The sequence below is a fragment of the Balaenoptera physalus genome, assembly GCF_965194825.1.
Source record: "Balaenoptera physalus genome assembly, chromosome: X".
NCBI classification, from domain to species: Eukaryota; Metazoa; Chordata; class Mammalia; order Artiodactyla; family Balaenopteridae; genus Balaenoptera; species Balaenoptera physalus.
The window spans coordinates 7,793,766-7,818,209 of NC_138903.1; the positions used below are offsets into that span (position 1 = coordinate 7,793,766).

Consider the following 24,444-nt stretch of genomic DNA (forward strand, 5'->3'; position numbering starts at 1 on the left):
AAGTTTACATTCAAAGAAAAGCACTGTAAACAAATACGGCTCACTAGTTAATGCCATGCTTGCTGAAATACTTAAGGAGACATGTACCGATGTCTGCAATTTACCACAAAATGCATCAAGAAATAAGATGGATTGGGGCTTTCCTGGTGGCGCACTTGTTTAGAATCCGCCTGCCAACGCAGAGGACACGGTTCGAGCCCTGGTCCGGGAAAATCCCACATGCCGTGGAACAACAAAGCCCGTGCAGCACAACTACTGAGCCAGCGCACCACAACTACTGAAGCCCGCGTGCCTACAGCCCGTGCTCTGTAACAAGAGAAGCCACTGCAATAAGAAGCCCACACACTACAGCGAAGAGTAGCCCCTGCTCACCGCAACTACAGAAAGCCTGCGCTCAGCAACAAAGGCCCAACACAGCCAAAAATAAATAAAATAAAATAAATAAATTTTTAAAAAAGAATCATGAAAACCAAAATGCATATGAAGTATAATTCCAACTTTAAAAATATGAGCTGAAGTATTTACAATAGCCAGGGCATTGAAGCAACCTAAGTGTCCATCGACAGATGAATGGATAAAGAAGATGTGGTACATATATACAATGGAATATTACTCAGCCATAAAAGGAAACGAAATTGAGTTATTTGTAGTGAGGTGGATGGACCTAGAGACTGTCATACAGAGTGAAGTAAGTCAGAAAGAGAAAAACAAATACCATATGCTAACACATATATATGGAATCTAAAAAAAAAAAAAAAACGGTTCTCATGAACCTCGGAGCAGGACAGGAATAAAGACACAGACGTAGAGAGTGGACTTGAGGACACGGGGAGGGGGAAGGGTAAGCTGGGACGAAGGGAGAGAGTGGCATTGACATATATACACTACCCAATGTCAAATAGATGGCAAGTGGGAAGCAGCCGCATAGCACAGGGAGGTCAGCTCGTGCTTTGTGACCACCTAGAGGGGTGGGATAGGGAGGGTGGGAGGGAGACGCAAGAGGGAGGGGATATGGGGATATATATATATGTATAGCTGATTCACTTTGTTATAAAGCAGAGAGTAACACACCACTGTAAAGCAATTATACTCCAATAAGGATGTTAAAACAAAATGAGCTGAAAAAAGATGGGGAGGAAATGGGCTAAAATATTAACTGTGGTGGAATTAAACATGGTTTTTATTCACTTTTTCATATTCCATGCACTAACTAACCAAGTTCTCTTTTTCCAATGTCCACATACTATGTTTTCCATAATAAAAGCAGTATCACCTGCCCTCTTGCCCAAGGCAGAAAGGCCCACTGGGCAGCAACACCTCGCCACTTGTGCTCCCCTCCTGTGACCGTGGCTTTGAGCTCCGGATGGGGCCCCCAGAGCGCTCTAATCACAGCTGTAGAGATGTGTCCTCGTTGGCTTCACAGGGATGACCAAGCCTACGGCTGACTTCTCTGCTTTGCTTCCCAGGTGCAGCCCCACCCACCCTGTCTTCATCTTTGCCCATCACGGGCGCTAACCCCCTCCCAACTTCTTCCAACCACACCCTCTAGCTTCCTAGAGTTTTGTCGGTTATTTGAATTTCTTATTTTAAGTGATCTTTGTCCAGAAGCTAAAAAGGGAAACCTTACAAAATTTTCTATGTAATGATGTAAAATCCCTGCATGGCAAAAATAAATACTAAAGAAACAAGGAATTATAAAATAACAATTGAGAAATATTTGGAAGATACAGGACAAAGGGCTGACTTACCTAATTTATGCAGAGCTCAAAATCAAAAGTTAAGAAGATGAAAAACCCAATAGAAGACAAAGATGAAGTAAGCAAAGGGTACAAAGAAACACCAATTAACAAAAAACAGGGGGAAGTGTTGAACCTCACTAGTAATAAAAGAAATGAAAGCCCAAACAATAATGGATTATAATTTCTTACCTTGCAAACTGCCGAAAGGTCAATGAAAGACTTGGATATCCTCCAGTTTGAGGATGGGCGATCGGAAAATGAGTGCTCATGCATTGTTGTGAAACCATAAAGTGATGCAGCTTTCTGAAGGACAATTGGACAATATCTAGTAAATTTATAAATGCATGGAGCCACTGAGCAAGACCCTGTTTGGAATTTATATTGTAGAAATATTTATAATTTCACCAAGATTATATATATGATGTTCATTGCAACCTTTTTTAATAAAACTATGAAAGAAAGAAAGACAGAAAGAAAGAGAGAGAGAGAGAGAGAGAGGGAGGGAGGGAGGAAGGAAGGAAGGAAGGAAGGAAAGAAAGAAAAAGAAAGAAAGAATGAACTTGAAACATTCTCTGAACAAGGGTCAAATTACTAGGTATTTGTAAAACTAGAGGCTTGAAGATAGGTAAACAAAGCAAAAATCGAGTATCAAAACCAAATTCTAGGGACTTCCCTCGTGGCACAGTAGTTAAGAATCTGCCTGCCAATGCAGGGGACATGGGTTCGAGCCCTGGTCCAGGAAGATCCCACATGCCAGAGAGCAACTAAGCCCGTGTGCCACAACTACTGAGCCTGCGATCTAGAGCCCACGAGCCACAACTACTGAGCCGAAGTGCCACAACTACTGAGCCCGAGAGCCACAACTACTGAAGCCTGTGCGCCTACAGCCCGTGCTCCGCAACAAGAGAAGCCACCGCAATGAGAAGCCCGCGCATGGCGATGAACAGTAGCCCCCCCACCAGCTCGCCGCAACTACAGAAAGCCCACGTGTGGCAACGAAGACCCAACACAGCCACATAAATAAATAAATAAATATACTTTAAAAAAAAATTCTAGGTTAGCACTCCAATAGCAGAAAAGTTGACTTTATACTGAAAGAACTAGTACACCCTGGTCTTTTTTATCTCCCCTGCCCAGGAACTCAGAATCCTGAGCTAATAATAAAGTGAGATTATGGGTGATTTCTTTCTTTCTTTGTATTTTTCTGGGTACTTTAAGTTTTTCATATTGCACATGTATTGATTTTTAATAAAGTTATATAGTATCTTTATCAACATGTGAAGAACACACCTGGATTTTATAAATTGCTCAACAGTCATAAGCATTCTTCTATTTCTCCATCGGAGGGCAGCATAAGCACAGTAAATAGCAAAACTAATTTCCAGCTGTTTGGTCGGAAATTGAATGCTGCTGTTCACTTGTTTATTCTGACGGGCTGCTGATACAAATTAATCATTAGATTGTTTATTTTTCTGATAAATGACTATATATTCATTGTCAAAACTGATATATAGGAGAAAAGACAAGTCACCTATAATCAGGGACCATCTGGCATTTATCTTCACATTTCTAGGTGTGATGAAAAGAGGAAGGTATATATTTTTTTAAAAGTCTGCTGACAAAAAGTCCCCCATACAATTATTTTCTAATCTACATTTCACATGAAATATCTCTTGAGCATCTCCCTGCTTCCCTACGTTCTCTGACATGGTGGTTTTCAAAGGCCACCTGCTGTTCCAGCCTGTGGACTCGTTGTACCTTGCTTCCAGGATTTAAATGGGTCATTTAGGTGTTTTAACTGTCTTTCAAGTATGAAAGATTTCCCATGTATAAAATATACGTACAAAACTATACCACCCAATTAATCACTACTCGAATTTGATAGATGTTAATTGTTGCCATTTTTACTTCCGATATTTTGAAGAAAGAAAAGTTTACAGGTAGGGTTGGAGGTCCCAATGTCCAATTAACTTCTCTCCTTCCATCCCCAAAGTCACCTCTGATCTGAAGCTGGTGCTTATTTTCCCTATCCTTGATCTCAGGCTTTAATTACAAAAGTATGTTCTGTAAACAACATAGTATTGTCCTGAGCTTTTCAATTCTACACATAAATGTAATCACCATGGCATGTCTTATATTTGCTTATTAACATTATGATTTACCCCCTCTTGATTTAGACCAGTTAATTTTAACTGCTTTAAGGTACTATTATTTATAAATAGAATTTAGTAACACATTCCCTATTGATAAGCATTTAGGTGGTATCTAATCATCGAGTATCACTGCTCTTTTGATGCGGCAGGTGCACATAGCTTCTCTAGCTGTTATACCTAGAGAAGAATTAAGTTTGGGATTCCAGAAGAGGAATGGCGGATTCGAAAGGGTCATTCCCTTCAGCTCTACTGGCTACTGCTGAATCACACTCCTGAATTACCAATTTTCAATTCAGCGGGTCGTGAATTAGTCCCATTTCCTCACTTCCTCTTTGTGGTAGGAGGCATGGCTTCAAGCATCTTGGAGGTTAAGCATCTCTTCATGGTCACTGGCAACAAGGTTTTGTCTTTTGTGAATCCATTGCCTTTGTTTATTACCTGCTTGGGTTCTTTACCTTTTTCTTATCGATTTGTACACATTGTGTATCTATGTCTGATTCAGACCGGGTGTCTAGAGGAAGCACGTGGCATGCACAAACCGGGTAATTTAAGGAGAGCTTGGGCTTCCCTGGTGGTGCAGCACAACTACTGAGCCAGCGCACCACAACTACTGAAGCCCGCGTGCCTAGAGCCCGTGCTCCGTAACAAGACAAGCCACTGCAATAAGAAGCCCACACACTACAGCGAAGAGTAGCCCCTGCTCACCGCAACTACAGAAAGCCCGCGCTCAGCAACAAAGGCCCAACACAGCTAAAAATAAATAAAATAAAATAAATAAATTTTAAAAAAAGAATAATGAAAACCAAAATGCATATGACGTATAATTCCAACTTTAAAAATATGAGCTGAAGTATTTACAGTAGCCAGGGCATTGAAGCAACCTAAGTGGCCATCGACAGATGAATGGATAAAGAAGATGTGGCACATATATACAATGGGATATTACTCAGCCATAAAAAGAAACGAAATTGAGTTATTTGTAGTGAGGTGGATGGACCTAGAGACTGTCATACAGAGTGAAGTAAGTCAGAAAGAGAAAAACAAATACCATATGCTAACACATATATATGGAATCTAAAAAAAAAATAAACGGTTCTCATGAACCTCGGAGCAGGACAGGAATAAAGATGCAGACGTAGAGAATGGACTTGAGGACACGGGGAGGGGGAAGGGTAAGCTGGGAAGAAGTGAGAGAGTGGCATTGACGTATATACACTACCCAATGTCAAATAGATAGCTAGTGGGAAGCAGCCGCATAGCACAGGGAGGTCAGCTCGGTGCTTTGTGACCACCTAGAGGGGTGGGATAGGGAGCGTGGGAGGGAGAAGCAAGAGGGAGGGCATATGGGGATATATGTATATGTGTAGCTGATTCACTTTGTTATAAAGCAGAAAGTAACACACCACTGTAAAGCAATTATACTCCAATAAAGATGTTAAAACAAAATGAGCTGAAAAAAGATGGGGAGGAAATGGGCTAAAGTATTAACTGTGGTGGAATTAGACATGGTTTTTCTTCACTTTTTCATATTCCATGCACTAACTAACCAAGTTCTCTTTCTCCAGTATCCACATACGATGTTTTCCATAATAAAAGCAGTATCACCTGCCTTCTTGCCCAAGGGAGAAAGGCCCACTGGGCAGCAACACCTCGCCACTTGTGCTCCCCTCCTGTGACCGTGGCTTTGAGCACCTGATGGGGCCCCCAGAGCGCTCTAATCACAGCTGTAGAGATGTGTCCTCGTTGGCTTCACAGGGATGACCAAGCCTACGGCTGACTTCTCTGCTTTGCTTCCCAGGTGCAGCCCCACCCACCCTGTCTTCATCTTTGCCCATCATGGGCGCTAACCCCCTCCCAACTTCTTCCAACCACACCCTCTAGCTTCCTAGAGTTTTGTCGGTTATTTGAATTTCTTATTTTAAGTAATCTTTGTCCAGAAGCTAAAAAGGGAAACCTTACAAAATTTTCTATGTAATGATGTAAAATCCCTGCATGGCAAAAATAAATACTAAACAAACAAGGAATTATAAAATAACAATTGAGAAATATTTGGAAGATACAGGACAAAGGGCTGATTTACCTAATTTATGCAGAGCTCAAAATCAAAAGTTAAAAAAAGAAGATGAAAAACCCAATAGAAGACAAAGATGAAGTAAGCAAAGGGTACAAAGAAACACCAATTACCAAAAAACAGGGGGAAGTGTTGAACCTCACTAGTAATAAAAGAAATGAAAGCCCAAACAATAATGGAATATAATTTCTTACCTTGCAAATTGCCGAAAGGTCAATGAAAGACTTGGATATCCTCCAGTTTGAGGATGGGCGATTGGAAAATGAGTGCTCATGCATTGTTGTGAAACCATAAAGTGATTCAACTTTCTGAAGGACAATTGGACAATATCTAGTAAATTTATAAATGCATGGAGCCACTGAGCAAGACCCTGTTTGGAATTTATATGGTAGAAATATTTATAATTTCACCAAGATTATACATATGATGTTCATTGCAACCTTTTTTAATAAAAGTATGAAAGAAACAAAGAAAGAAAGGAAGGGAGGGAGGAAGGAAGGAAGGAAGGAAAGAAAGAAAAAGAAAGAAAGAATGAACTTGAAGCATTCTCTGAACAAGGGTCAAATTACTAGATATTTGTAAAAGTACAGGCTTGAAGATAGGTAAACAAAGCAAAAATCGAGTATCAAAACCAAATTCTAGGGACTTCCCTCGTGGCACAGTAGTTAAGAATCCGCCTGCCAATGCAGGGGACATGGGTTTGAGCCCTGGTCCAGGAAGATCCCACATGCCACAGAGCAACTAAGCCCGTGCGCCACAACTACTGAGCCTGCGCTCTAGAGCCCGCGAGCTACAACTACTGAAGCCCACGAGCCTAGAGCCTGTGTTCCTCAACAAGAGAAACTACTGCAATGAGAAGCCCTTGCATCGCAACGAAGAGTAGCCCCCGCTCACCGCAACGAAGACCCAATGCAGCCAAAAATAAATAAAATTAAATAAGGAGGGCTTAATACAGGGACTGTTGACAAACGCACGCACAGGTTGGGGACAAGCACCGAGGGATAGTGCAGCACCCGAGCTGGCCAACAGTGGGTGGGGCTCACCACTCCCCGCCTAAGTGTCAAGGCCAGTGTGGGCGACCATTCTTCCTGGCTTTCTGGGCGTTTCCGTGTGGATGGGAGGACAGCAGCCAGCCCAGAGAGCTGGAGAGAGTAGATATGACAGACTAAGAACGTGGCACTCCTGGAGCCATCCGGGTGCCTCGGCCTTCTCCTTCTCAACCGGGAGAACTTTGCTCGCCTTCCAGGGCAACAAAGCTGGAGAGCCTCCGGCTCAGGCCCTGGGAGTTTGGCTTGCATCCCAGGGAGAGTCATCTCTCCGGAGGGGAGGAGGGCAGGCCAGCAGCAGCCCTGCTAACAGCTCGGCTCCTAACTCAGGGCTCCTCTGCTCTGCCGCGTCCCCACCACGGGCAGGTGACCGTGCTCTTGTTATGTCGCCCTGTGGGAACCGGGGAGCTGGGTATCAAGTCAAGACACGGCTGCGGCTGCTGCCTTTTGCTGTAATAAAGTCTGTGTCTCTGACCAGGGCTGAAAGCCGGGCAGGATGACTTGTGAGCTTACAGGAGGGTAAAATCACAGAGCCTTCGCACTTTCTGACTTGACGGGCATGAGCAGAGCCCAGGAACCGAGCTGTACGCCTAGGAGCTGAGCCCTGGTGGAGGGATGTGGCCAGCTCCCTCCACAGGGCGGAAGCCAGGGGGGTCGGTCCACACCGCCTGCCTTCCCCTCTCCCCCTGAAGCCCCCACCGGGAAAGCAAGGGGGATGGAAGGCGTCTGGCATTGTGAATGGTTTTGTGCTCTGCAAACTTCTCTTAGAATGTGGTTTGCCTTTCCCTCCATAAGCATGGTCTGTTTGATATTGATTTTTTGCTATGTGTTCAGACTTGCTTTGTGTACTTTTACCCGGGCCGTATTTGTATTAATAAGTGCTCCACGTGTGTATTGACTGTTTGTTGTGTGCCGGCTTCTACGAACGTCCATCAGCTCAAGAGAAACAGCAACGATAATAGTGAGTCATTGGGGCAATGTGGGGGGTGGGGTTGGTTTAAAAAGAAAACAAACACGCAACCACAGTCCTCGACAATAACAACAGGCCAGAGGGCGGCGTTTCTATGAGAATATTTGGGGCTGCAAGTGTCAGAAACCGTGACTCATTTGGATCAAACAATAAGGAAAGTGGAAACTTCCACCTCTTTTAATAGGAAGTCCAGATGTAGCTATCCTCCAGGTTGGCTGAATCATCATCTTCATGATGTCATTATGCCTGGACTTTCCCATTCCTCTTTTCTACCGTCCTTCGTACTAGTTTAATCAACACGTTTGAAGCAAGACATTGGCAGCAGTACCTCATCCAAACTTGTCAATGTCAAGAGGAAGAGAGAAATAATATTGTCCTATGACTCTCGGTGAAAAAGAGGGGCAATTTCTCCCAGAAGTCTTCCTATCAGACTCCCCACCGCACACCCCCGTCACGTATCAGCAGCTGGCGCTGGGTCACACTGGTTTTCCTGAAAACATTACCAACAAGGCAGAGGTTGACAACATCAATCATATTGAGTTGATTCTTAGGGCAAGAGAAGGAGTTGGCTTTCCCTTCAAGAAACACGCCGCGCGGCGCAGGGGTGGATACCTGACCAACGTTTGGATTCCCTTAGGTAGATTGGAGAGTGAGGGGAAGCTGGGCAGGCAACCCAAAGCCTTCACTACTACAGGGGGGACCAAACGAAAGCCAACTCTCAAACCTCCACAGAAAAAACCAAACAATCCAACTGGAAAATCGGAAAAGGTATGAAGAGACATTTCACTGAAGGGGGTATACAGATGCCAAACACAGGAAAAGATCTTCAACATCATTAGCCGTTTGGGAACTACAAATTGAAACCACAATGAGATGTCATCACACACCTACCAGAAAGGCTAAAATTTAAAAAAAAACATAGTGACAACACCAAATGCTGATGAGGACGCAGAGAAACCCGACTAGACATCTGTAGTAGCAACACAGAACGGCACAACCACTGCAGAACATACTGTGGCAGTTTCTTAAAAAGCTAAATATACACTCACCATTCGCCCCAGCAGCCCCACTCCAGGGTGTTCGCGAACCAGGCTTGCTTGTCCGAAGCGCAGCAAAAGCCAAAACGCTGAGCCGCCGAGGTGTGCAGCGAAGACAGGTTTTACTCGTAAGGTAGCCAAGCGAGGAGACGGGAAAACTAGCTTCACATCCCCCGCTCTGAAGGCAAGGGGATAACTCATAAAAAAGCAGGGGGGTGTGAGGCGTGGAGAGCGCAGGGAGCACGGGGAAAGGTGATTAGAAAAAGGTGCGCGAATTGTTCGGTGCAGGCGTCAGTGAGCTACAGGGCTCTGCAGGGTCAAAACGTCACTCGCGCATGCCCAGTTGGAGGGTCGGTGGTCCTATCCAGTCTTAACCAGCTCAGCTCTAACGAGACACAGCTGATTCCAAGCTCCTGGCCAACAACTCGGGCAAACATCTTATTGTTTACGCTCCCCGCTGCCTGGAGGACAGGCAAGCCCTCAATTAAACAATCAAAACGACCTTGATTACTGAAGGCAGGTTACAGGTGAAATGGAGTTAACTAATGGTTACCCACTGTTTCATGGGCACTAATCCCAGAGAAATGAAAACCTGTACACAATTCTTCAAAGCAGCTTTATGTGTGATAGCTAAAAACTAAAAAAAGCCAAAGATGTTCTATGACATATGAATAAACTGTAGTATATTTATACCATGGAATATAACTTAGCTGTAAAAACAACAGCAAAAATGAACTATCAATCCATGAAATAACTTGGATGGATCCCAAGGGCATTATGCTGCATGAAAAAAAAAATCCAAACAGTTACATGTAATGTAATCCCATTTATATAATATTCTTGAAATGACAAAATTATTGCGGTGGAGAAAAGGTGAGTGGTTGCCAGGGGTTAAGGATGGTGTGGTGGAGGGGAGTATGATTATAAAGGGGTAGCAATGGAGAGATCTTTGTAGTAATGGAATAGCTCTGTATCTTCATTGTGATCACACAGATCTGTTCATGTGATGGCATAGAACTATACACACTTTGTACCAATGTTAATTTCCTGGTTTTGTAATTCCATAAGATATAACCATTGGGGGCTTCTGGGACTATGGCAGAGTAGGAAGCACCAGGAATCTGTCTTCCCACCTAAACAACAGATGCATTGGCAGAATCTGTCTAATGTAGCTATTTGGAACTCTAGTATATGGAAGGCTTGCAACGTGCAGTGGAAGGCCTGGAGGGTAAATTGTGGTTAATTTCAGTCAATTTCAGCTCTTAGTGCAGAAGCAGCTAAGAGTTCTCAACCCCTAGCCCTAAGGCAGGCAGCTGAGCAGTGTTCCTCGAGCAGCTTGCACAGAGCTCGTGAGAGCAGAATGGATAAAAACACTTTATCCAACTATATGCTGTCTATAAGATTCTCACTTTAGATCCAAAGACACAAATAGATTGAAAGTGAAAGGATGTAAAAAGATATTCCCTGCAAATAACAAACAAAAGAGACCAGCGGTGGTTCTACTAATATCAGACAAATAGACTTTAAATCAAAAAATTTAACATGAGATAAAGAAGGACATTATATATTAATAGAAGTTTCAACAGAGCAAGAAGATATACCAATTATAAACATTTATGCACCTAATGACAGGCATCAAAATATATGAAGTAAAAATGGACAGAACCGAACAGAGAAACAGACTTTTCTACAATAATAGTCATAGGCTTCAATACCCCACTCACAATAATAGAACAACCAGACAGAAGATAGCAAGGAAATAGAGGACTTAAAGAACACAGTAAACCAACTAGATCTAACAGAACACTCCACCCAACAACAATGGCATACACATTCTCAAATGCACATGGAATATTTTACAGGATAGACCATATGTTAGTCCACAGATTAAGTCTCAGTAGACTTAAAAAGACAGATGTCACACAAAGTATCTTCTCTGACCACAATGAGATGAAGTTAGAAATCAAAAAGAGAAGGAAAACTGGAAATTTCACAAAATTGTGAAAATTAAACAACACTTTTAAACAAGCCACGGATCAAAGAAGAAGTCACAAGGGAAATTAGAAAATACTTGGAGACAAGTGAAAATGAAAACACAACATATCAAAACTTATGGGACACAGAAAAAGGGAGAAATTTATAGCTATAAATGCTTACACTAAACAACAAGAAAAATCTCAAATCAACAACCTACCTTTACAACTTAAGGAACTAGCAAGAAAGAACAAACTAAATCCAAAGCTAGCAGAAGGTAGGGAATAAAGATTAGAGCAGAGATAAACAAAATAGAGAATAGAAAAACAACAGAGAAGATCAATAAAACCAAATGTTGGTTCTTTGAAAAGATCAACAAAATTGACAAACCTTTGGTTAGATGAACTAAGAAAAAAAGAGAGAAGATTCAAATTATGAAAATCAGAAATGAAGTGAAAGTGGGAACATTACTACTGATTCTACAGAAATAAAAATGATTGTAAGAGAGTACTACAAACAATTGTTCACCAACAAAATGGATAACTTAGATGAAATGGACATATTCTGAGAAACACAAAACCTACCAAGACTCAATCATGAAGAAACAAAAAATCTGAATAGACCTATAAACAGTAAAGAGATTGGATCAATAATCAAAAATCTCCCACCACCACCAACAAAAAAGCCCTGGACCTGATGGCTTCACAAGTGAATTCTACCAAATATTTAAAGAACTGATACTGTCCTTCTTAAACTTTTCCAAAAAAAACTGAAGGAGGGAAACACTTCCTACTCATTCTATGAGGCCACGATTATCCTTATAGCAAAGCCAGAAAAAAGACACGACAGGAAAACTGCAGACCAATATCCCTTATGAACACTGATGCAAAAATTCTCATCAAAATACTAGCAAATTGAATTCAGCAGCATATTAAAAGGATTATACACCATGACCACTGGGATTTATAACTGGGATGAAAGAATGGTTCAACATATAAAAATCAGTCAATGTGATACACCACAGTAAGAAAATAAAGGGGAAAAGCACATAATGACCTCAGTTGATGCAGAAAAAGCATTCACCAACTTCAATACCCTTTAATGATAAGAACACTCGAACTAGGAATAGAAAAATTCTGCCTCAACATAATAAAAGCCATAAATGAAAATTCCACAGCAAATGTCATACTCAATGGTGAAAAACCGAACGCTTTTCCTCTCAGATCAGGAACAAGGCATGGCTGCCTACTTTCACCACTTCTGTTCAACAAAGTACTGGAAGTTCTAGCCAGAGAAATTAGGCAAGAAAACCTCCTTCCAAATTAGAAAAGAAGATGATCTCTACTTGCAGATGATATGACCTTATATGGGCATACATTGGAGATATTGCAGGTTTGGTTCCAAACCACCACAAAAAAGTGAATATTGCAATAAAGCCAGTCACATGAATTTTTTGGTTTCCCAGTGCATATGAAAGTTATGTTTGGGGACTTCCCTGGAGGTCCAGTGGTTAAGACTCTGCGCTTCCACTGCAGGGGGCCCGGTTCAGTCCCTGGTCAGGGAACTAGGATCCCACGTGCCATGCAGCACAGCCAAAAATAAAAAAATTTTTTTTAAAAGTTATGTTTGCACTATACTGTAGTCTATGAAGTGTGCACCAGCACTATGTCTGAAAAGCAGTGTTACATACCTGAAGTAAAAAATACTTTATTGCTAAAAAAATGCTATCACCTGAGTCTTCAGCAAGTTACAGTAGTAACATCAAAGATCACTGATCACAGATCACCATGAAAATATTATAACAATAGAAAATATTACGAGAAATATTAACAGAAATATTGCAAGAATTACCAAAATGTGACACAGAGACATGAAGTGAGCAAATGCTTTTGGAAAAATGGCACCGATAGACATGCTTGATGCAAGGTGGCCACAAACCTTCGAATACCGCATTATTGTAAAAACCAAAATAAGGCAAAGTGCAATAAAATGAGGTATGCCTGTATGTAGAAAACCCTAAAGATTCCACCCAAAAAACCTGTTAGAACTAATAAATTAATTGAGCGAAGTAGCAGGATACATAGTCAAGACACAAAAATCAGTTGTATTTCTCTACACTAGTAATCAATGACCTGAAAGGGAAATTTACAAAAACAATTCCATCTGCAAAAGCATCAGAAAGAATAAAATACTTAGGAATTGATTAAAGAGGTGAGAAACACGTGCAATAAAAACTACAAGACACAGCTGAAAGGAATTAAAGAAGACATAGGTAAATGAAAACACATCCCACATTCATGGATTGGAAGACTTAATATTTTTAAAACGTCCCACCCTCTCCCTTGGAGTGCCCACAAGAGACAAACTTCCTCACTACCACTTTTGGGAGGATGAGACATTTCCCTAGTCCTCCCTTTCATGAAGGAGACAGGAAGTTCTTGTTCCAGCTTTATGCAGGGGTCTCAATTCCAGCTTCCTGTCTTGGTGGGTCAATGTCATGTCTTTTATTTCTGTGCTGGTATTAAAACCCCAGCTCCTAATGGTGAGGGTCTATATTGGCATACATTTCCATTCTGACCCAGGAAAGTGATGCTTCTCTCTAGCTAGTCGGTGTATTTAATATTTGTATCATATTTTATACAGCAGTCTGTGTATTTGTAGAAATATGAGGAGCATGGGATGCATTACGTCAATCCGCCCAATTGCCAGAACTGAAAGTTGGAGTCTGCTTCCAATTTTTCAGTATTATAAATAACGCTATGAGGAATATCTTTGCCCATTAATCTTCATGCACATCTCTGGTTATTTTCTTTGGATAAATGCCTAGAAATGGTCAAAGAGTATGAACGTTTTTAAAGTATTTGATATATAATGCCCCACTGGCAACCTCCAAGAATGCACCACTTTACATTCCCTGAGAATTCCTGTTTTCCTGCACCCTCATCAACATTTGGGAACTTAAAAAAAAAAAAAACCGTCTACTTAGACTAAACATATAGCGTAAAAACAGTATTTTTTACATTTTTAACAGGTTAGAAAAGAATCCATAGAAGAATAAAATAGTGTGACATATGAAAATTCTATGAAATTCAAATTTCAGTATCAATAAAGACAGTATTTTATTGGTACACAACTAGATCCATTCATTTACATGTTATCTGTGGTTGCTTTCAAGTTGCAATGGCAGAGAGTAGTTGTGACAGAGATCTATGGCTTGCAGTGCCTAAAATATGCACAGAAAAGGTTTGCTGACCCGTGTGAGAACAAGAAGCCAGAAACAAAAGATTACATGTAGTATGCATGTTCCTGATAGAACGTTGAGAAACGGGAGAAGTCGGGAGAGTGGTAACCCGAAGAGGGTCAGTGTAGTAACTGGAAAAGGCCAGGAGGGGGCATCTCAAGTGATGATCTGGCTGCCAGTTAGATGCATGAGTTTGGTTTGTAAAAATTCATGGAGGTTTACACTTACGATCTGTGCACTTACCAGTCAATAAGTTATGCTTCAACACAAATTTTAGAAAGAAAAAAAGAGTGATGGGGGTGGGCACTGCTTGGCCACATCTGGGAACATAGAGTTACATCAGAGCAGGCCAACATGTCTTCGGTATTTTCTCATTTTCTGTTTCTTAGCTCTTCTTCTATAGCTCAGTTTTCGTTGCTTCCCTCATTACCTTTCTTCCCCTGCTTTAGGGGGAGGAACTCCTCTTAGGTTGGCAGACCTATTCTGTGATGAATAGGAGGTAAGCGGCTGTTAGACAGGTCCGTGCATTTGTCACAAATATTTATTGCTATGTGACAAATCACCTTCAAGATGAATGGCTTAAACAACAATATTTTATTGTTTGCTCATGATTCTGTGGGTCAGGCAGGACTCAGCGAGGGGATTCTTTGGCTGCACGTGGCATGGGCCGCAGTCATGCACGGGGCTGCGCAGCTGTCTGGGATGGACGGTGCAAGAAGCCTTACCTCCCAGAATCTGGCTCCTCAATGCTCCTTTCCACATGGTTCTCCTGGGCTGCCTGATAGCATGGCGGGCTCAGAGTCATCAGACTTCTTACATGGCGGCTGACTCCTAAAAGCAAGAAAGTGGAAGCACCTGTTCTCTTAAGCCTGGGGATGGAAGTCCCAGAACTTCACTTCTACCATATTATATCAGTCAAAGAAAGCCATGGGTGTGCTCATTCTGGAAGAGGGGAAATATTGCATGTATGCGACGATGTCGTAATAAAAAGCAAGATAAATAAGCTAAAATTTTTTTTAAAAAGAAGAGGGGAAATGGACTCCCTTCTTGATGTGAGGAACAGAAATGCATTTGTGACCTTCATTAATCTACCCAGAACTTTATCTAGGGTGATAGTAGCTGAGTTGGCTGGAGCTCACCACACTTCCTGGAGCTTCCGGGGTGCTAGGGCCTCAACGGATTATAGCAGATACCCCCCCACCCCTTTCCATATCATGGGAGACTTCTGTCCAACTATTAATGTGACATGTTCATGTTCCAGTCACCCAAGTGCCATTTGTGAGAACTCAATATACACACGTAATTTAATAATTTGTAGAGACAATTTCCAGAGTTAACTGAATTGCAACTTGTCATCTTTTCATTTAAAAGAAATAAATGGAACTATGTCGTCTGCTGAGCATGAAACTCAAACAGCACAATATCACTGCAACAGTGATTACTGTTACCTGAATTCTTGTGTAGACCAATGCTTCCTAAACGTGAACGTGCAGAGGTCCGAATGAGGCCAGATGGTGGACCACAGAGTGTGACTCTCACTGTGGTGGGGCACGATTAGACCACAGGAGAATTCAACCAATCAGAGCTCAGTACCATCCAAAGCACATACCTGCTGCAAACAGGGTTATTTGGACCCTCCATCAACACTCCCTAGTTAAACTGGCATAGAGTTAAGCTGGCCCTTTATAAGGAACATAAATTAGTTGGTTAGGAATGAAATAATTTATTCAGATGACAACCAATCACACACACGCATGCAAATCCATAAATGGATGAGAACATGACAAAGGCAGAAAATTAGATTCAGAATATGTAAAAAAAAAACGGAAACAAGCATCTTAGGAGGAATGCATTTTGAATCATATCAGACCTTATCAGCTCTATGCAGGCTCTGGAGGGCTGAGCAAGGTTTCTGAGTTTGGGTGGAATTTATTTGGTAAACAATATTGGTATTTGCTCATATTATTGGCACAGGGTTGCAAAGATGGACTTGTGATTTTTTTTTAATGTAAGCACAGTAATTTGGACATTGTACAGCCCTTCAGAAGTGATTATAGCCCTCAAAAATGGTGTGTGTGTGTGTGTGTGTGTGTGTGTGTGTTTGTGTGTGCACAAAAAAAGATCTACTCAGTTTACAAATCTGAGAGTCAACTTATTTAAGTTACAAGTTCAAATGCCTACTTTTCCCTTAACTTTTTTTCTAACATTTTTATTAAAAGTGTAGTTGCTGTACAATATTATATGTTACAGGTGTGCAATGTAGTGAGTCACAGTTTTTTTTTTTTTTTTTTTTTTCGATTTAACAACTTTATTGAGATATAATTGGCATACAATAAACTTGTGGATACTTTAAATATATTATTTGATAAATGTTGACATATGTATACACCTCAGTGGCATTTCTTAATCTGAGTGACTGCAGCAAAAGTAAACAGATTGACCATAATTGCCCCATGGTATGAGCTAATCCATCGCTTCCTTTATCAGGGCAAAGCCACCCTTTTGCTATGCCTTTGGTAGTAAAAATCAAGACCTACGCAAGTGAGCAGTTCTGAGTAGTTTTGGTTTAGAGCTGGGGTAGAAAGCCCGGGCTAGGGAAGACAGAAGGGAATAGGGAGGTACCTGCTCGTTGTGTAGCCAAGAGCTGTCAGCTTTCCAGCCCAGGATTCGAGGCAGAGAAGTTTCCATCTGGAGATGGAGGCCCCCCTTAGCTACTGAGTGCACCCTGGAACCTCCCGAGACCTGCAGGCAGGGTGGGCTGGGAGATGACCTAGTGGATAGCTCACTCAGGGGCCTCCTAATCCTGAGATATCTCCAGGGTGTTATCAGAGACCTCTGGAGGTTAAAAACAAGCCTTTCCGCTTATTTACATGCAGTGCCCTTTTAGCCAAATCCTAAACCTTGCCGGACAGTGTGTGCTTATTAGGAGGAGGAGGGCCCAGGTGGATCAGGTCAGGGCCACACACACTGAGCGTGCGGGCTTTGGCCTGTGGTGGATCCTTCTCTCCACTCTCCTCTGTAAGATGGACATCACGAAAGCACCACCTCATGGGGATTTGTGAGGATTAAGTGAGGCAGTGCTTCTAAAGTACTGAGCGCTGAGCCCAAGGCCTGTCCAGTGTCCCCTCCGTGGGTTATCAGCTCAGGTTCCCTCCTGGCAAGGAGAGGGACTGGGCTTGGCCTTGACTCCATGGGCACGTCTCCTATGCGTGAGGGGGCTACGTCCCTTCTTTTCCCCTCCAGGTGGGCTCGGGCACCGCCAGTAGTCCCTGCTTTGCAACTCATTTTTTCTTCTCGCTTGGCTTTTTGTTTTTCCTGTCATTCAAAATAGGCCAGGGTTTTTTTTTGCTTTGTTTTTTTCTTAGCTCTGCAGCCTAAAGTTTCTTGTTCTTCTAATAACAGGATTAGCCTAAACTGGCATCACCACTCCTGGCACGAATAAGGGGGGAAGAAGAGTCACAGTTTTTAAAGGTTATACTCCATTTATACTTATTATAAAATATTGGCTATATTCCCCACACTGTGCAATATATCCTTGTAGCTTATTTATTTTTCTTGGCGACGTCCCACAGCTTGTGGGATCTCAGTTCCCCAACCAGGGATTGAACTTGGGCCACGGCAGTGAAAGCCCGGCATCCTAACCACTAGGCCACCAGGGAACTCCCCCTTGTAGCTTATTGTATACATAATAGTTTCTACCTCTTAATCCCCTACCCCTATATTGCCCTTCCCACCTTCCCACCCCCCTTGGCAACTAGTAGTTTGTTCTCTGTATCTGTGAGTCTGCTTCTTTTTTGTTATAGTCACTAGTTTGTTGTATTTTTTAGATTCCACATATAAGCGATATCACACAGTATTTGTCTTTCTCTGACTTTTTTCACTTAGCATAATAACTTCCCAGTCCATCCATGTTGCTGCAAATGGCATTATTTTGTTCCTTTTTATGACTGAGTAGTATTCCATTGTATATATACACCTCATCTTCTTTATTCATTCATCTGTTGATGGACACTTAGGTTGCTTCCATATCTTTTTTTTTTTTTTTTTTGGTTGCGCTGGATCTTAGTTGCGGCATGTGGGATCTTTCATTGTGCCGTGCGGGCTTCTCTCTAGTTGTGGCATGGGGGTTTTCTCTACTCTAGTTGAGGCGCTGTAGTTGTGGCACGTGGGCTTAGTTGCCCCGTGGCATGTGGTATCCTAGTTCCCTGACCAGGGATCGAACCCACTTCCCCTGCATCGGAAGGTGAATTCTTTACCACTGAACCACCAGGGAAGTCCCTTCCATATCTTGACAATTGTAAATAATGCTGCTATAGCACTGGGGGACATGTATCTTTTAGAATTAGTGTTTATGGTTTTTTGGGGATATATGCCTAGCAGTGGAATTGAGGGGTCATGTGGTAGTTTTATTTTTAGTTTTTTGAGAAACCTCCATACTGTTTTCCACAGTGGCTGCACCGAGTTACATTCCTACCAACAGTGTGAGAGGGTTCCCTTTTCTGCACACCCTCCCCAGCATTTGTTATTTGTGTTCTTTTTGGTGATAACCATTCTGACAGGTGTGAGGTGATATCTCATTGTAGCGTTTCCTTAACCTTTTAAGTTCAGCCTAGAAAATTGATTTTTCTTTTTTAAAATTCATTTTTAAGTCTAGCAAATAATAGCAACCAATTTTAAGAGGACTTTGGAAAATATTTGATCCCACTTGCAAACTCAGATAATTAAACACCTTCATGAATTTTAAAGTACATTTAAAACCCTTAACACATTACACCCAGTTCCCTTTTTAATCACTTCAATTGTCTCACTTAACAAATACATTCCCAGGTATGCAAATATCCTTAAACTCTAATAAATTAAACTTACAAATATAGTAAAATTTAAGTTCTTTTAAAATATTCCAATACTATATAAAATTAGTTTTCAACTAAAATCACGTTTAGATGAATTACCCAATTCTATATTTTACAGTGGTTTCCAAAACTCAGAAATTCTTTGAAACTTTACAAATGCATGAAATACCAAATACGCAGAGATTCCTTCTTTACCCCAAATACGAATCCTATATTTTGATTCTCTTAAAAGTTTCTGTACTTTTCCCAAATCCTCCTGGAGCTGAGAGATTCATTCCATTACAGATAGTGATTACCATCCCATGACTGAGCCTGCATACATTCCCACGATTTGGGCTGGCCCCTAGCTAGATTCTTGTCAGTGACCCTAATGGGACACTGGAAGCCTATAAATGATTGTTATGCCCAGGATGCTATACTTCACGGGAGGTGCTCTCAAGACCCTGACCCTTAATTTTAAGCTGTACACATTACTGAGTCCTCCATGTACCCCATGGACATTCGTAGGACTGGCAGCTTTATCCTTGATTGGATTTTGCAGGTCTGTGGTTCTCAAAATATGTACTTTTCTCTCTAGCTCTAAAGACCTTTGCACTAGAGGAATCCTAAGATATGTAAATACCCTTTTATCTGCAAATAAGATCTTTGGAATCCATGGAATCTTTCCAGAGGCTTTGATCAGATCGGGTTTGGATTTTAGGGCAAAATTGTCTCAGAGGTTGGTGGTGTTTTCTTCCCTAGAGGCACATCAGGTCTTTGGTGTCTGTCTTCTTGTGATTTCAGCAGGAACACATACTTTTTTTGATATTCCGAATTATATTCACTTTGGGATATAATTCGGTGACTCAGCTGTGGTCACCGAATTTGAGGTCGTCTTATTGATGAGAAGGTGTAATGTATCTTACTAGCAAGCTAATTGTTTATTCATTCAAGAAACACTTAATTTCTTGCTCTTCGCAGATACGTTGTGGAGAATATAACATGCTCTTTTCCTTCTGTCGCTCCTTGCCCAGGGCTGCTCAGCCTCGGTACTAGTAACACGTGGGGCTTGGTACATCTCTTGTCCTCTGCTTTGTATGAGGTTTAGCAGCCTACAATACATGGTCTCTACCCACTAGATAGATTCCAGTAGCACCGCCTCCTCCCCCTCCCACCCTCCCCGACCTTAACCCCAGTCTTGGCAATCAAAAATATCTCCAGATATTGCCTGAAAAAGAATGTATATATATATATATATATATATATATATATATATATATATATATATATATATATATATATTCTAATCACTTTGCTGTACAACAGAAATTAACACAACATTGTAAATCAACTGTACTCCCATAAAGTAAAACATTTTTTAAATGTCTCCAGATACTGCCAAATGTCTCCGGGAGGCAAAATCACCCCTGTTGAAGTATGCAGAAATCATAACAGGATGTCTCTGTTTTGAACAAAAAAAATGTTGGTAAATGTCGATCTGAGATACCTGGTAGGCAGAATAATCCCCCCCGCCAAAAGATGTCCAGACATGTCCTAATCCCCAAAAGCTGTGTTTCCTTACGTGACATATGTTACTTTACATGGCAAATGGAACTTTGCAGATGTGATTAAATTAAGGATCTTGAGATGGGAAGATTGTTCTGTATTATCCAGGTGAGCCCAATGTAATCAAAAGGGTCCTCATATGAGGGAAGCAGGGGGTCAGAGTCAGGGAAGGAGAGGTAAGATGTAAGCTGAGGCAGAGGAGGGACATGATTGCTGGAAGGGGCCATGAGCCAAGGAATTCAGGCAGCCTCTAGATACTGGGAAAGGTAAGGATGCAGAATCTCCACTAGATCCTCCAGAAGGAATGCAGCCCTGCCAACACATTAATTTTATCATAATGAGACTCATTTTGGACTTCTAATGAATTTCTGTACTTTCAAGTCACCATGTCTGTGGTAATTTGTTACAGCAGCTATAGAAAACCAATATACGTAACACCCAAAATTCAGATTCTATCCACTCAGCTGTTTTTATGGCGTTCCAATGGAATTTTCAAAATTTTTTATTATGGACATTTTTAAGCATATATGAATTGTAGAGGTTTTATAATGACCCCCATGACCCATCACCAGCTTCAACAATTATCAATTTATAATGACCTTGTCTCAAATCTACTCATTCCCACTCTCCATCACCCATGTTATTTTTAAACAAATCTTACATATAGATCACATTTCCCATAATTATTTCCAAATGTGTTTCTAAAATATATGCCCTATTTTAAAAAAATAACTGGAATACCATTATCCAACCTAAATTTTAAGAAAGAATCCCTTAATATCATCAACTACCAGGGAGTGTTTACATTTCCAGTTGTCTCATAAATATCACAGATGTGTTTTTCCAGTTGTATGAATCAGGATTCAAATACAGCCCACACCGTGCTGCTAGTTCCTATGTCTCTTTAGTCTTTTTTTTCATCTACAGGCTCCCTTTCCATCTCTCCTTTTTCCCCCCCTCAGAGTTTATTTCTGAAAGAAACAAGGTCATTTGTTGGGTATCAGCTGGGATTTTGCTGATAGCATTCCCGAGATGTTAACTATTCCTCTGATGTCTGTATTTCCTGGAAGCAGGTAGCCAGATCTACAGGCTTTGATCCCTCGATACAGGTTTGACTTTTTGATAAGACTACGTCACAGGTGGTGTGTTTTTCTGAGGAAGCACATCAAGTCTGATCGTCTATCTTTTTCTCATCTTAGCAACCGTTGAAGCTCAGCGCCAGGATCCAGTCAACCCACGGGGGAGGGGTCTTCACTCTAATTCTGATTCCATCACTGCTTCTTTGGGATTAGCTGAAATGTTTCCATAAAGAGACATTACCCTCATCTACAGGTTGGATACCCAGTGGTCCAAGGTAAATCGGAACTTTGTGCAGCACATGGTAAAACTGGATACTTCTGGTCTACGTTGGATGTCAGCTATTACTGTTTACGGAGTCAAGCGTGTCATACCTGGGGCTCCTGGGTTTGGTGGGATTTCTGGAGGTGGTCATGGAAGGCTTCTGTTTTCTGGGATTTCTTGGCACTGATCAGGACACTTCTATAGATTTCAGTCTTCCCTGAAGCAAAAGCAAGAGCCTAGGGACAAGTTTCCAGGAGTATTAGTTTCCCAGGGCCGCGGTAAGCAAAGTACCACAGACTGGGTGGCTTAAAACAATAGAAATTTATTCTCTCACGGTTCTGGAGGCTACAATTCTGAAATCAAGGTGTCAGCAGGGCCATGCTCCCTTTAAAGGCTTTAGAGAATGGGACTTCTCTGGTGGTACAGTGGTTAGGAATCCGCCTGCCAATGCAGGGGACACAGGTTCGAGCCCTAGTGCGGAAGATCCCACATACCGCGGAGCAACTAAGCCCGTGCGCCACAACTACTGAGCCTGCGCTCTAGAGCCCGCGAGCCACAACTACTGAGCCCACGTGCCACAACTACTGAAGAACGTGCGCCTAGAGCCCGTGCTCCGCAACAAGAGAAGCCACCGCAATGAGAAGCCCGTGCACCACAACAAAGAGTAGCCCCCGTTCGCCGCAACTAGAGAAAGCCCGCGCGCAGCAACAAAGACCCAACACAGCCAAAAATAAATAAATAAATAAATTTATTTTTAAAAAAAATACATAAAGGCTTTAGGGAAGGATCTGTTCCAGGCCTTTCTCACAGCTCCTGGTGTTGCTGCCAATCTCTGCCATTCGTTGGCTTCTAGACATATCACTCCAGTCTCTGCCTCCATAACATGGCCTTCTTCCTGTGTGTCTGTCTTCTCTCTTCTTCTAAGGACACCAGTCATATTGGGTTATGGGTCCACCCTACGTCAGTATGACTTCATCGTAATTTAACTAATTATATCTGCAATGACCCTATTTCCAAATAAGGTCACATTCACAGGTACTAGGGATAGGTACTTGAACATATTTTGGGGGGGACATAATTCAACCCTCAACACCAGGGAGGCCAGGGCATAGGAGCAGGGGACGTTCTTCCTGCCAGCAGTATCATGCTGACCTTGGGGAGGTAGCTGGGCTGGCAGAGAAGTCCTGGGAAACAAGTGGTTTGATTTGCTGGGACAGGGCCTCTTTCCCCAAAATGATCTTCTGTGCTGTTGCTGAAAATTGCTGTCCCTTTGGAATGTTCAAAGGACACAATGACTAGAAGTCAAAGGTATGGACAGGGCCCTGTGCTCCAAAGGGCTTGTGCTTGTTTTAATTGTCTACCATCACCATCTTGAAATTATTAATATTTTTTTAAACAAGGGGTCTGCTGTGGTCTGAATGTTGGTGTGCCCCCCAAGTTCATGTACTGAAGTCCTAGCCCCCGTGTGATGGTATTGGAGGTGGGGCCTTTGGGAGGTGCTTAGGTCATGATGATGGAGCTTCACGAATGTGATCAATGTCCTTTTCAAAGAGACCTCACAGAGCTCCCTAAACCCGTCCACCATATGAAGACGCACCGGGTCATGCTGGCACCCTGATCATGGACTTCCCAGCCTCCAGAACTGTGAGAAATGAATGTCTGTTGTTTATAAGCCACTCTGTTTGGGGTGTTTTGTGGAAGCAGCCTGAAAAGGGTCTCGCCTTTTCATCTGGCACTGCAAAATGTAGACAGCAAACTGTGTAGCCAGTCCTGGGTGGGGACACCAGGCAGGGGAGAGGCAGAGGAAACAGGCAAAAATCAAACATTGCTGACACCATGGTAGGCTCGGGGCTGGCTTTTTGCCCATTTCTACTTCTGTGCCAGGTAAGCCAGGCTGAACTTCGTGGAGACATGGCCTAAAGTTGAATGACAAACAAATCCAGACTGTTAAATATGCTTCTCATGCAGAGCTGAGTAGCGCTTGGCACCTCTTAAATGATAAGTAAAGCCCTATTGATTATGGAGTTGAGTAATGGAAACACTAACCGGATGGCTCTCTGAATCAATACAGTAAAATCGGGTTTTTTAGATGCCCGCACCCCCGCACCATCCCCTTCCACGTGCGTAACATAGCGCTTCACAAACCAATGGGTCCGGGCTGGCCATTTGGATGAGTTCCCCCGCGATGCTGGTGCTGCCGGCCCATGAATCACTCTGTGGACGTAAAGAGTTGTAGAAACACAGAGCAACTGGCTATCAAGTCAGGAGGTGTAATGGGGAATTTACGTGTCCACCTGACTGCACCACAGGGTGCCCAGATATTTGGTCAAATACTCTGGGTGTGTTGGTGTGGGTGCTTCTGGATGAGAGGAACGCTTGAATCAGTAGATTGAGGAAAGCAGATGTGGGTGGGTCTCATCCAACCCGTCAAACGCCGGAGTAAAACAAAAAGACTGACTCTCCTGTGAGTCAGT

The 24,444-nt window shown here is 42.2% G+C and overlaps 1 long non-coding RNA gene across 1 annotated transcript; it reads left to right on the forward strand.

Moving 5' to 3' along the window:
- Positions 1 to 195: 195 nt before the first annotated feature.
- Positions 196 to 22,734, forward strand: LOC309653001. Its single transcript, XR_014258966.1, has 2 exons — positions 196 to 357; positions 22,636 to 22,734. It is a non-coding gene; the product is annotated as an uncharacterized lncRNA (long non-coding RNA).
- The last annotated feature ends 1,710 nt before the right edge of the window (positions 22,735 to 24,444 follow it).